This window comes from Protopterus annectens, chromosome 1.part1, assembly GCF_019279795.1.
Source record: "Protopterus annectens isolate FY-2018-M chromosome 1.part1, PAN1.0, whole genome shotgun sequence".
Classification (NCBI taxonomy): Eukaryota; Metazoa; Chordata; order Ceratodontiformes; family Protopteridae; genus Protopterus; species Protopterus annectens.
In genome coordinates, this window is record NC_056726.1 from 351,300,478 (window position 1) to 351,315,431 (window position 14,954).

General features: G+C 43.5%; 1 protein-coding gene across 1 annotated transcript in view; it reads left to right on the forward strand.

The window, feature by feature from the left end:
* The window catches only part of EMC1 (ER membrane protein complex subunit 1), a 1,424,536-nt gene that overhangs the window by 1,227,550 nt on the left and 182,032 nt on the right, over positions 1-14,954 (forward strand). The gene's annotated exons all lie outside the window — the stretch shown is intronic.

Below are 14,954 nucleotides of genomic sequence, written 5' to 3' on the forward strand. Positions count from 1 at the left end.
GCTAACTTGATGATCTTGTCATCTTTTAAAATGACACTGAAGAAAATTAATACAATTTTTTGAGCACATTTTGAGCTACTACTCAATTTTAAAATGTACTGTGGACTATTCAAGTATCACTCTGAAATATTTGGATGTCCAGATTACTAAGGATGCTGTTAATAAGAGAGTTGTTTGAATATTTACAGAAACCCCACTTACACAAACACTTCATTACATTTTGATAGTTGTCACCCCAGGCATCAGAAGAAAGCCATGATAATAGGGTAGTTGGTTAGGTTGTGTCGAATGATTTCAGAACCTGTTTTATTCTAAAAAGAAACCAATAAGCTCTGGTCTATGCTTAGAAGAAGTTACTGAGTAAAATCTTAGTAAAATTTTAAAGTTTGTTTCAATATTTACAGAAACCCCACTTACACAAACACTTCATTACATTTTGATAGTTGTCACCCCAGGCATCAGAAGAAAGCCATGATAAAAGGGGCAGTTGGTTAGGTTATGTCGAATGATTTCAGATCCTGTTTTATTCCAAAAAGAAACCGATAAGCTCTGGTCTATGCTTAGAAGAAGAGGTTATCCAGAGTAAAATCTTGGTAACATTTTTAAAGAGGTTAACTTAAAGAAAGCAAATGGGTTTTATTTTCCTCTCTTAGAAGAATCAGCACCCCCCCCCCAAAACAGGTGACTGTAGTCTAATACTTCCAATGGCGATAGTGAGGCCATCTCTGAAATAGTAAAAAGGAATTGGAAAGTGTTTGAATTAGGATGGATAAATTAAGAGGCAGATGGCAACAATCCCCGTATGTTTTTTAGGAGGGATTGGTGTTTTAAAAACTATATTGAACTCATGGGAGATGCAAGTATTACCTCTTCACAACTTAGTGTCACTAAGAATGGGACTTTAGATGTGCCCAGTGTCCCCTTTTATTAGAAAGTAATGGTATTAAGGTAAAGGGTTGTGACTGTGTTAAGTCAGATGTTTATGTTAACTGTAATTCCAAGGGCATTATATACAGTGCTATATGTCAGATATGTTTTAGATTTTATTTAGGGAAAATTGAAAGTTTCCTCAAAGACATGATATATAAACATATTTTTGCTGTCAAAACACAAATTCAGACAATGCCCTTTAGAAACATATTAAGCAGAATGAAGGACATGTATTTAAGTTCTTCGGGTTAGACACCATGGGACCAGATTTAAGTGGTTGCCTGTGGAAATATAGGCTTGAAGCAAAAGAGCTATTCTGGCAGATCAGATTATTTGCAGCTGGACCTAAAGGCGTTAATGATGATGTCTGTATTTCACCCATTTTAAAATTGAAATATATATAGGTTACGGTGTGTAATTTATTGTATTTGTGTATATATTTTTTTTCATTTTAAATATTTAATTTAAAAGTGGTTGTGCTACAAATAATATTGGGGTGGGTTTGTATTTTCTTACATATTTAAAGTTCATTCTATATTTGACTTCTAATTATATAGCGCTATCACTTTAACTGTTTGAAAAGAGTTCAGCACTTCCTGTTACGAGTTTATAAAAGGAAGTGATGTTTTATCCAGTTTTTTTTTTTTTCTGATGAAGTCCTGTTATAATTTATTGGGACAAGAGTGCTTAGAATTTTTCATTAAATGGTTGTTTGATTTTAGTTTTATTACCATTTTCTTTCCTGAGTTCCAGGCATCTGTTTGATTCTTTATCACTGGTGTTTATGCTGATATTGCGAGTGGCTTGCAGTCCTGGTTGCAAGGCACTTTTCTGGAGATGAAGAATTAAATCTGCCAAGGTAAGAGGTAGATGAGGTTCAAGTTACTAACAGGATAGGAGGAGATGAGATAAAAATGGTGATATGTAACAAATCCACAGGAAAGGCCCAGGAACAGATGGTATTCCTATGGAAGTTTGGAAGCTAGGAGGGAAAAATGATAGATCTGGAAGGTTCTGTTTAACAGTATTTTAAGAGGAGGAGATGCACCAACATTCTGCAAGAAAGCAGTTGTGGCTGTAATATCTAAAGAGGGTAAAGACCCATCAGATCCAGCTTCTTACAGGGCCATTTCAATTAAAACCCATAAAAGTGTTTGTTCCTATAATGGCAAAAGAATGGCAAAAGTGATGCCAAAATTGATAGATATGGATCATTGTGGTTTTGTGGAAGGGAGGCAATCATTTGACAGCATCAACAGAACATTGATGATCCAGAGAAAAGCAGAATGTGAAAAAATACCACTGTTGTTGGTGGATCGTGATCCAGAGAAAGCATTTGACAGAGCAAACTAAGAGAGCAAACTAAGAGTTTATGAGTAGTATAATGCAAGCATTTGCATTCCCAGATAAAATTATAAGGTTGATTAGTAGGATATATGAGGGATCAGAGGGGAAAATTCAAGTGGGTTCCTCTCTGATAATTTCTGTTTGAGCAGAGGAACCAGATGGGGTGTCCTCTTTTTCCTTTGTTGTTTGAATTATATTTAGAACCATTGGAAAATAAAATAAGGGACTCAGAAATTCAAGGATATAATTGGTATGGTAGTCCAGAAAGTCTGGCTCTAATTGCAGATATTATTTTATACCTGATAAAACCAGAAAAGGACATTGCAGTGTCGGGACCATTTTATGGTAGTTTCAAATGTTTTGGGGATACAAAATTAATGAACCTAAAACAAAGGCAATAGCTATAAATTATGTATCGACACACAGTTTGGTTCAGCAACATCCATATTTGTGAGTCATAATAAAATTAAGCACTTAGGAGTATGGATTTAAAGGGATTCGGATGTGGCAGCTAAGCATTTGTGGGAAGAGACTAAACAAAAATGAATACAAATGCTGAGATATTGGAAGCTTTATTATATGGATGTCAAGATACAAGCAGTTAAAAATGTTTTTGGTCCCTTTAGCTATTTACACAGGTCGGGCATATTTTTATCAACCAGAAGAGAAGGTTGGGTAGCAATTAATAAAGAGCAGAAGGATTTTATCTGGGAGGGGAAGACGGTAAGTGCCAAGTGGGATAAGCTGATTCTTCCAATAGAACTAGCCGGTTTGGGATTACTCAATTTGAAGAGATTTCAGAGCTGCACAGTTAAGGTTCCTATACATAGCACAAACAGAAACCTATAATTCAAAGTGGAAAGGAATGACGAAATGGGGGGGGGGTCAAAAAACAAGGAGCGGCTGGGATTTTGGATGCAGATCCTCAAGGAGAACAACAGTAACCATACAGAATATTATATTCTTAAAATTAATAGAAAGTATTCTAAGAAATAACCCAACACAGGAATGGAGAAAGGAGATTCTGCCAATAGGGATGATTGCAGTTAGAGATACAAACAATAGGTAAGGGTGGGCTGGAATTTACTGGAGAAAACTGACAAAAGAACCAAGGTATTGGGAGCGAATAACTAGAAAGGGAAGGGAATAGAATGGGAAGACGGAAATAATTTATTTGGACTGCAGGCTAGAGATTGCCTTCCCTATCAGGGACTGATATCAGAATATAAGCAAAGGGAAAGAAATGGGATTATAAGCAAAAAAAGCACTAGTAGAGTTTTTAGTAGAATCTAGAACAGAAGCTGCTGTTAAAAAAGGAATAATTAGTAGAGCATACAATGTATTGCATGATAACTGTAAGAATCAGTCAGAGAATGTTAGAACGGATTGGGGAGAGAGATTGGATAAGCATTTCACAAAGAAACAATGGAGGGATATATGTATGTCTCCCAAATATGCAACATAGCCTAGAAGGTTTAGGATTTACATGAAGTGTTTACGTAGGTATTTTTATACCCCAAGTAGGCTTCGAAGAAATTTCCTGATGTAGACCGCAAATGTTGCAGGTGTGATGGGGAAGAAAGAGGTAATTAGGAACATATTTTCTGGGAGTATAGTGAGTTGGCAAACTTTAATGATTCCCTGCAGACTAGTCTGTCAGAGATACTGAGTGAGCAAATTGGGGTAATTAAGGAAATAACTTTTTTAAGCTATGATAAAGAATCTGAATTACCTAGGCATAGTAAGGCCATACTGAGTCTAATTATGGTGGCTGCCAAAACAGCAGATCTGAAGTAGTTAACTTCATTCTTTCTGCACATATGGGTATACGGATCCGATTCGGATCCGAGCCAGCAAAACTTTTCAAGCATCAGCTCCAAGCTCCTCCCCTACCTATATTACATCACTTCCTCATATCTAGCCCCAGATCTCATTTGCCGCTCTGAGTCAGCATCATGGTCTCTGAGCTCCTAGCTAGTTGGTAAGGTTTTTGGTCCTTTGCTGCTAATTGCCGAGTGTGAATACCTTCCCTTTTTCCTCCCTTACATCGCGTTTGGTCGTCGTGTTAGTTTAAAAGAAAAAAAAAAAAAATATATATATATATATATATATATATATATATATATATATATATATAGTTATTAATCTAAGTGTTTGTGTATTATTGTGTTACTGTTTCCCGCCTAGGCCCAATCCCTGTTAAGTGTGTGTGTGTGTGGGCCCTAGGGCTTTTTCTGTCTTTTACTATGGATGAACAGCCAAAAGTTCTCTTTAAAAAGTGCACAGAGTGTGGTCATAAGCTTTCTCCAGCCGATGGCCACACTGTTGTGTGTTCTATGTTTAGGGGTCGCACATCTGTCGGCATCCTGCGACATTTGTTCGGGTTTTAACCCTAGGGCGTTGAAGGATCGTCGGGCTAAGCTTGTGGCTAAAGGTCTGATACCAGCTTCTGTCCTGGAGTCTGCCTCGGTTTCCTCCCCAGCTGGTGACTCTGTGCAGGCAGGGACTCAACCTCCCACCAGGCCTGCTTCCTCTGAGTCGTCTCACAGAGGTAGGGACAAGAGAGAGAAGGAGAGGTGCCATAAAGAGAGGGACAGGCTCAGAAAAAGGTCTCTGGACAGGGAGTCCTTCTCCAGCCCCTCTTCTAAAGTACCCAGGTCTCGTTCTCCTCGGCTCCAATCTCCCCATTTCTCGCTGGAGCCGACAGAGCCATCAGAGCCGAGGCACTCCCTTCTGATCCGACCCAGACCCGAGTCTGTTGTTTCCTCCAGATCGACTCGGAGTGTATCCGAAATTGATACGGACAGACATATGAGGAGGTTCATCCAGAACCAGATTCAGATGGGGGTCTTGCCAGGGCCCTCTCCCATTGGTGAGGGTCCTCCTTCTACTATGTTCCACCCAATTCTCCTTCCCCGAGCTGACCCGACGCTTCAGTGTTCTCTGGTCCGAGACCTTTCGGAGCTGTGGGGTCGGCGCCAATGGTTTTCGTTTCCTCGACGCCAGCCATCACCTTGAGTTCCTCGGATCCGATCTCAGATCCAGGGGACTCTCGGAGCCATGGTCGGGGAGTCGGACCCGAGGGTCGAGACCTCGCTCTTTCGGATCCCACCCTCGGTGCCCGGACTACCCCACCGTCGGCTCCGGTCCCTGCTTCGGTGCCAGGGAGAGCCTCTTCCTTACGTTCTGTGGAGGTGTGCTCTCCATCGGCATTCGGGGCAGTGGAAAAGGTCCTGTCCCAGGTGTTGTGACCTCAGCTCACATCCTCAGATCCCACCCAGACCCCTCTGATTTCGGATTCTGCTCCCATGGCCCTATCTCAGTGACAGCCTGTGCCAAGGCAACCCCAGGTTGTTCCCCTCAGGGAACCCCCGGAGCTTACGAATCCTCTCCAGAGAGTCACACTGGAGAGGAACCCCGTAAATGCAAGTGCAAGAGGAGGCACTTGAACTCCCCTGAGTCCATTACCACTGATATGGACTTGGATGAAGGAGAGGGTTCCCCCAGATCTCCTACCGAGGATGTCTCATTCGGAGACATTATGGAGATCCTCCCCCAAAGAGGAGGATGGTCAGCCCCCAAACCCTCTGCGTATGAGTCTGTATTCCTGGAGGCCTTTGGCGTGGGCCCATCTACTTCCTGGGTCATCCCTCCAGCTGGCCCTTTGGTGGACCTCATCACCACTAGGGCATGGAAGGATCCTGACACCATAGAGCCTATACCTAAAAGGCCAGACAAAATTCTTTCCCTGCTGTTAGACAGGCAGGCATGGCCTAAGGGAGCCCCGGTAGACGCTTTGGTGGTTGCAGCTGCCACAAAGAAGGAACTGGCACAGGAGAGTTCCTTGGTCCATCCACCAGACAAGGAGTCCAGGTCGATGTATCGTTTTGGGAAGCACATGTACTTGTCAGCGACATTTTCTATCCGTGCGCTGAATTACTTGGCACATGTCACTCAACTGCAGCGAGACCTTATATCGGAGTTAACTGAGTTTCCCCGGAGTCTCTGTCGCAGCAGGACAAGCAGTCCTTTACCGCGAAGATGACTACACTGAAATCAGTGACTAATACCTATATGCATCTCCTCTCTCATGCCACGGATGGAGCCGCTAGAGCTGCTGGTACAGGCGTTGCCTTGAGGCGACACACCTGGATCAGGCTCTGTCAATTTGCAAACCCCTTTAAGGCATCTTTCATCAACGCCCCATTCGATGGATCATCCCTCTTTGGGAAGACTGTGCATGACACACTAACCCAGAGTGAGAAGGACGGAAAGACTGTCAGCTGTCGGAATCCACTTCTCTAACCCCCAGAGGTCCTATTCCAGGAACCAAAAGGGGCAAAAGAAGATGGGGTTCTGGAAATCACAGTCCTTTCTTGACACTCGGGAATATTTGTCCCCCAGAGGCAGAGGGGGACAGGACCGATGCCGTCCTGGAGGCAGAGGGGGTCCCAGAAACTTGGGGTCTAGGGAACCTTTTCCGACAGAACTGTTCAGCAACCCTGAGGGGTTGCCCGGCTGCTCTACTCTGGTGGCAGTCGGGGGAAGTTTTTCCTTACATCCAGCGGCATGGGAGTCCATTACTGCAGACCGCTGGGTGTTAAACATCATATCCAGAGGATATTCTATCCCCTTCATTTCACATCCCATAACTCCAGCTCGCCTTCCAGATGTTCCACCTGCTCACAGGGAAGTTGCAGCTTTAGAGGCTTCTAAGCTGCTACAAAAACGAGTCATCGAGCCGGTCCCCCCAGATCAGTCCAGATCAGGCATCTACTCCAGGTTTTTTTTTAGTGCCAAAGAAGACGGGGGACCTCAGGCCCATTCTGGACCTGTCTATCCTCAACCTGTCGGTAGAGAAACAAAAATTCCGGATGGTCACTCTACAGTCCATTCTACCATTTCTGGGAGAATGTGACTGGATGTGCTTGTTAGACCTCCAGGACATTTACTATCACATCAAGGTCCACAGGAGCTCCATGAGGTTTCTCCGCTTCCGGCTAGGGGTCAGTCACTTTCAATTCAGAGCTCTACCCTTTGGTCTCACCACAGCCCTCAGGGTGTTCACCAAGGTTATGGCGGTTGTAGCTGCTCACCTGAGACTTCAGGGCATTCAAGTGTTCCCCTACCTAGATGACTGTCTCTTCGCTGCATCCAACAAACGTCTCTTGTGTCAGGCCCTACGCTACTTCCTCAGTCTAGCTCACAAGTTAGGCATCGCGATCAACCTCAGCAAGTCCCACCTGACTCCGGTTCGGATCATAGACTTCATCGGGGCACGGTTGGATTCGATTCAGTCACAGATTTTTCTCACCCCGGAAAGGATAGGAAGTCTAAGACTCCATGTATCAGCGATCTTGGAGCACTCTGTAGACACAGCAGCAGATGTTCTCAGGGCCCTGGGTTCGATGGCAGCCGCAATCTCCCTATTCTCCCTCTTGCACGTCTTCACATGAGAGTCCTTCAATGGACTCTGGCAGTTCAATGGTGCTGGCTAGACCTTCCGATGAGTTTCCACATCCGAATCAGTCGGACATGCAGAACGTCACTCCAGCGGTGGCTTCAATCAGCGGACATTTTTGCGGGGCGCAGCTTCCTAGCCCCTCCGGCTCAAGCCACGGTGACCACGGACGCTTCCCATCTTGGGTGGGGGGGCACTTCCTGGGAAGAACGGTCCAAGGCACGTGGGTCCCCTCCAGAGACCAAGCTACACATCAATGTCCTGGAAATGAGGGCAGTGCTTTTAGCGTCGAGAGCCTTCTATCCTGTCCTACCTCCAGGAACAGTAGCCATTCAGTCAGACAACATGTCTGTAGTCTGGTATATAAACAAACAGAGAGGGACCCGATCCTACCCCCTTTGTCGCGAGGCCATGAGGGTTTGGGAGTGGGCCATATCCACCAGCTGGTTTCTCATAGCAGCACATATCCTAGGACGCTCCAACATTCCAGCGGACAGTCTCAGCAGAGCAATTCTTCTTCCTTACGAGTGGTCTCTGAAACCATCAGTGGCGGAGAAGATCTTCCATGTTTGGGGTCAACCTTGCTGCGATCTCTTCGCATGTCCTTCCAACGTGAAATGCAGCAACTTTTTCGCTCTGATCCACCCTCCGAGGGATGTCCCCAGAGACGCTCTAGTCCATGCTTGGCCTTCCAGGCTACTGTATGCTTATCCCCCGTTACCTCTCATTCCAAAGTTCCTTCAGAGAGCTTGCTAGCTGCAGTGCATAGTCATTCTCATAGCTCCCTTCTGGCCGCGCCAAGTGTGGTTTCCTTTCCTATGGTCTCACCTGTTGGCTCCTCCATGGACTCTAGATCCATGTCCGGATCTAATTTCTCACCCATCGGGCTTGCCCCTGCCCAACCTGGACAGTCTCAAGGCTGCTCCAGTTCCCATGATCATCAGGACTCCCGGATTTTCGTCCCCTGTTAAGAATATTCTGGTAGCTTCTCTTAAAGCCTACACTAGGAAACTTTACAATAGCAAGTGGAGACATTTTTCCATTTGGGCCTCTCAGCACAATCAGAACCCGTTTACAGCCCCTGTTCCGGTCATATTGGATTTTTTGTCAGATCTTTTTCGGTCAGGCGCAAGTGCTTCCATCATCAAGGTTCAACTGGCTGCCATCTCCAATTTTCATGTAGGTGAAAATAAGGTCGCTCTGGCTTCTGCCAAACCATGTAAAGCCTTCCTGAAGGGCACTTTTTTATTGCGACCAGTTAAAGAAACATTGCCCCCCTGGGATTTGACTTTGGTCCTTCAGGCCTTGACTTCTCCCCCTTTCGAGCCAGCCGGTTCTGTTCCGATTAAGTTTTTGTCGTGGAAGACAGCATTCTTGGTCGCCATCACTTCAGCTAAAAGAGTTTCAGAGTTGCAGGCCTTATCCTCCTTGCCTTCCTATTTGGTTTTCCACAAGGGGGTAGGGTTTCGCTGCATACAAACCCTTCTTTTCTTCCCAAAGTGTCTTCAGCAGCCAATATTAATCAATCTATAAATTTGCCAGTCTTCTTCCCAAATTTTCCGAATAGAGGTGAACGTAAGCTTCATTTATTGGATGTCCATAGACAGCTTCGTTTTTACCTCCATAGGACTAAACCCTTCTGGAAGTCGGATCATTTGTTTGTCTCCTTTTCAAAACCATTTTTGGGCAAAGCAGTTTCGAAGGTGTCCTTAGCAAGGTGGATCACTCTGTGTATTGCACAAGTTTATAAGGACAAAGGTTTATCTCCTCGTGGTGTACTGAAGGTTCATTCCACTAGAGCAATGGCCACTTCTGCAGCTTTCTGGTCAAGAGTTCCATTAGACGATATCTGTGCAGCAGCAACTTGGGCCAATTCGCACACATTCATCTCTCATTATAAGTTGGATCTTATTTCTAGAGGGAGAGCATCCTTTGGCTCTGCGGTGCTCAGAAATATCCTTCCATAAGGGCATCCCAGGAATACTAGTAGCTGGGGACTCTGTCCCATATGTGCAGAAAGAATGAAGTCAACTACTTCAGATAAAGAAGTTATGTTCTTACCATAACGTTCCATCTGAGTAGTAGACTTCATTCTTCTGCACCTTCCCTCCCTCCGTCCCCCTCACTCTTCAGGGTTTCCTGTTTAGGGTTGTGGTTATGTTGCTTTTTAGTGACAGCAAACTCGATCTGGGGCTAGATAGGAGGAAGTGATGTAATATAGGTAGGGGAGGAGCTTGGAGCTCGGAGCTAATGCTTGAAAAGTTTTGCCAGCTCAGATCCAAATTGGATCCGTATACCCATATGTGCAGAAGAATGAAGTCTACTACTCAGATGGAACATTATGGTAAGAACATAACTTCTTTTTACTAGAAAATGGAAATCAAAATGTAAACCAGCTGTACTAGAAGTAATGAATATAGTAACTGAGATAAAACTGCTGGAATCGTAACATTTAGAAAAGGGTAGCAGCAAATTACATAATAAAATGGGAATTGTGGGAATAATATTCGCAGAGGAGGAACGATGTTGAAAAGAAGGCAGGATTTGAATGAGCTATGTAATGTTTGACAGTGACTAGATAGATTATAAGTGTATGTTTGTAACTAAAATTAAGTCAGTTTGGTTTGTGTTGTATAATGTTTGCAAATAAAATGATGTCATTATGAGCTGTTTTCATTTATATTAATGCATGATTACCTATGTTGTACGTGATAATTTAATAAAGATGTTTCTTGTTTAAATAAAGAAAGGAACATTATATAGCCAGATGTGAACAGTGTAGAGCTTAGGAATCTGAAGTCTTTTGTGCAGCACAGAAAATTAGTGACATTGGCACAAAGGAATGTCCACATCACTCCCAACAAGTAAACCTTGGACCAGTTTATAGTTCGAGGAAACATAATTAATCCTTAAAAAGGGATTGAAAACATCACAGAGTGAATAAGCCAAAAAAGCTTTTAAGGAATTCACAAGTGGAACATTTGTTTTCTTAGAGACCTAGTTGATTTCATGTTGACCTGTAGCTCCCAGTCCTGGTAAGACCTTGGTTTATCTTTTCCCGACCCAAGTTATTGTGGCTAAAGCTCATCCTGTAGTAGTCGCATTAGAAACCGACAATATAAGAGAGCCAAGCATCAGAAGGTGTTCATCATAATGTTCCTCACTGCAGTACTGAGTTTGGGTTTCCAGCCTGGAAAAGTCAGATGACTGGCCCAATTTCTAGAACTCTTCTGTTTTCCCCCTTCTTTGGCCCAGTAGACTCCCTTCTATATGGATGTTAGGATGTCAGTGGAATAAAGGGATGTCAGTTGATGATAACTTCAGATATTCATTGATGCAGTTTGACAAGCAGCTTAAGTTTTCAGTTGCTTCATCAGTCAGTCAGTTTGGCCTGCTTGCAGATTTTCATTTAAGTACCTTGCTGGGGAAAACAATTCTTATTTTGCTATTGTGTATTTTTTTGCCATTTGGAGTTGTAGATTCTGGTTTCTAATGTAAATAATTGTATGAGGTGCAGGAAATGCATCTCCCATAAAGACATCCATGAACTTTTTTTTTTTTTTGCCTGGGTCCAGTGCACAACACTATCAGTGGCTTCAGTCTGCTTTGTTTAACTAAAGTACCTTAAATCACAGGGCAGAATCTCTCCAGAAGTAGTTGTCTCTACTTTTTGTACATATGTTTTAAACTGTTCCCTTTATAGATCTGTAATATGTTCTAGTCAGCAGGTTGTTAAGAACAAGAGGAGGAGGTGTATTCATCTTCATTAAGGATAGGTACACCTCAAGACTAGTCAAACAGTATGACTTTCTTGAGTTACTATGACTTTCTTGAGTTACTCCATGTTCAAACAACTATAGGCAAAACTCCCTACCACATCATAACTAGCTATAGGTCCACCATCATGAACAGGAACAAGCATACCACATACCTGGACTTACTGGAGTCACATACCATACAGCCCAACACCTTACTCTTGGGTGATTTTAATTATCCTACCATGGACTGGGAAACGTACATGACTACAAACATGCTGGCTCAGAGGTTCTTGAAGTTTGTCAGTGTAAATGCTCTGGAACAGCTAGTCAGCACACCCACAAGAGACTCAAATGTCCTGAACATAGTACTCACTAACACGGGAGAGCATTGCACCCTCCCCTGTGTGATATCCTCCCTTGTAAGATCGGACCATAAATCAGTCTCATTCAATGTAATTATAAGACCAGACACCCCATCAAGCACAAAGGCGCTTAAGAATTTTTCAAAGACAAACTACCTCTTACTAAGTGATGGTATAAGATGTTTCAAAGCCCCTTCAAATGCAGATAACATGGAAACATGGACTCCTATGCAGAGGTGTACACCAATGCCTTGTATAATAACCACTTAAGCAGGTATGTAGAATCGACTATACCTGACCATATTAAAAACAGGTCTTGTTGAAAAAACAAGCCACCGTGGTGGACCCCTAGTTTAAGCAGATTATACAACAAGAAAAACTCCAGCTTTACTCCGTAGCATATTGCCTACTACGAGGTGATCTCTGCCTAACATATAAAGCTATGTCAAACCCAGAGCTGTTGCACATGCTACACCTAAAGAAATCCCAATCCCTCCGAGCTACACGCTCTAGGGACCTAAACCTTGTCACTACAATAAACAGGACATGCTGGAAGGATAGACTCCTGTCCAAAAGACTTCCCGTACTCTGGAACAGGCTACCCATCTATGTCAAGCAAAATTCTTCATTAGCACTGTTCAAGAAAAATCTTGATGAGTGGATGGGAAATGAGAAATACACCCCGGGAATCAATTTTGTGTGTCTGCTCGACAGTGGCACAGGAAAATAACTTTCTTGGGTGGCGTAAGCCAGGGAACCTTGTTGGCTAGGCTTATATAGGCCCTTGGGCCGATAGCCAGCCTAGTACCTACCTATGAACCTATAAGAGAAAGAAACTAATGTCCAAGAACAAGAGGGAATTGGCTCAGTAGTGGAAGAAATCCTTCTCTAGTTTAAACAAACAAACTGGAGATCTTGCCAAGTCCTCCAAAAATAATTATGAAGCAAAAATAGCCTCCCTAGCTAGGGTTAATCATAAGGCAATCTTTAACTGTGTCCAAAATGAAAAGAGAATACCCAGCTGTGTGCAGAACTGGTTGTGGATGGCACCATCCATACTCAACTGGAGGTAATAGCCAACCCGCTAGCTGATAGATTTGGAGCAAATTTCACCCTCCTGTCCCCTTCAGTCATCCCCACAAAGTATACCTGCCACCACTCCTCAGCCTATTCTCAAAAGAGAGCAGGTCATCTCTGCAGTGTCCAAGGCCAAAAACGCTTCATTAATGGGACCAGACAACATTCACGGTTGCCTTTTAAACAACCTAAAACATGACCTAGTAGATCCACTTGGATCCCTGTTTAACCACAGCCTGCAAACTGGCTATGTTCCGGCAGAATGGATGACAGCAACAGTATTCCCTGTGCACAAAGGGGGGCCATCAACCGACCCTGGGAATTTTAGGCCCATAAGCTTGACTAGCCTTATCTGCAAGGCCGTGGAAAGAATCATTATGGACCTTAATAACAAGGACATAAATAATCTCCAAACTCTGGACCCAACCCAGTTAGGATTCGTTAAAGGTAGGTAATGCCTGTTAAACATGGTTGGCTTCTTCAAGAAATTCACCAAGGCTCTGGACGAGGGAAAGACAATGCATGCCACCTTAGCCATGGCATTTGACACAATCACCCACTCAGGTATTACAGAGAAACTCTCCTATTTGGGAATTAGCTTCTGTATTACCAGATGGGTAGCCACCTGGCTTACCGACAGGACACATACTGTCAAAGTGGGTGACTTCACTTCTAGCAAAACACCTGTCACCAGTGACATACCACATGGTTCTGTACTGGGCCTCTTACTGTTCAGAATCACATAGTTCTGCACTGGGCCTCTTACTGTTGAGAATTTATTTCTCAGAAGTCCATGCAAACTTGGACAGCCTGTGGCTGACACTTGCAAATAGGGAGCAACCACTGAGTCCCTCAAAGATGTTAATATACTGCAGACAGGGTTAACGCAATCAAATAATTGGTGCTAAAGCCATGGATTAAAGCTAAATGCATAAAATGCATTATTATTTCCTTTGGAAAAAGCTGGCATCCCTGCTAATTACATTATATACAGCAACCCCCCCCCCCCCAAGTGTAGACACCGTGGTATGTGATCTGGGTACTCAGGTTGATAGCAACTTGAATTCTGACCACCATGCATCCACAGTAGTAAAGAAATGTTTCTGTGTGACACATCTTATAAGTAAAGGCATCACATCTAGATATAAGGGTGCTATAATTCCATTGTACTGTGACTTCATCAGACCAATAATTGAGCACAGTGCTCCCTTTTGCAAGTACCTCACCAGACACTTGCAACAATTGAAGAGACCACAGAGGTTTCTCACCAAGAAATTACAGGATACACAAAACAAGTGTTATGCAGAAAGACGGAACGCCCTGTCTCTGTATTCTGTCTTCTAAGGGGTGACTTGTGCCTAGTTTACACGGCAGTCTCTAACCTGGCCCTGATGGAAATGCTACACATTTGTAAATCAAACTGCATGAAAGTCTATCGCTCCAGGGATCTTAACCCTAGCCTCTGACATGAACAGGTCATGTTGGAGTGATAAGTACATTTTCCAGAGACTGCCACTTCTCTCGAACAAGCTTCCAATTCATGTGAAACAGAGCACCTCCCTGACCCTCTTCAGACACAATCTAGATCAATGGATGGGTGACTGCATATTCACTCATGGGGTGGTGGTCTGATTTCTCCTGGACAGAGGAATTCAGTATTAACTACCGTAGACCGTTACTTCTGTGAACTTCGTTCACCTAACCACCAGCAACTGGATATAAATATGGCTAGTTTTGTAAGGGCTCTAGGGTTTTTAGCCTAATAACTTCTATGAACCTTTGTTGACCAGGTTAGTTCCAGTAAGCTAGTGGCCTATTTTCAGGGGAGACCAAAGATGGTACTTAAATTTAAATTTTGCCAGGGCATCTGGGAACTTCCCCTTCCCTTTTCAATGGGTGCCATGGAATCTTGAACATCCACCTGAGCTACCACCAACTTAAGAAGATGAAATCTCTGTTTAATAGCTCATCTGAAGGATAACGCACTCAGAAGTTATGCTGCACTACCATGTCAGTAAT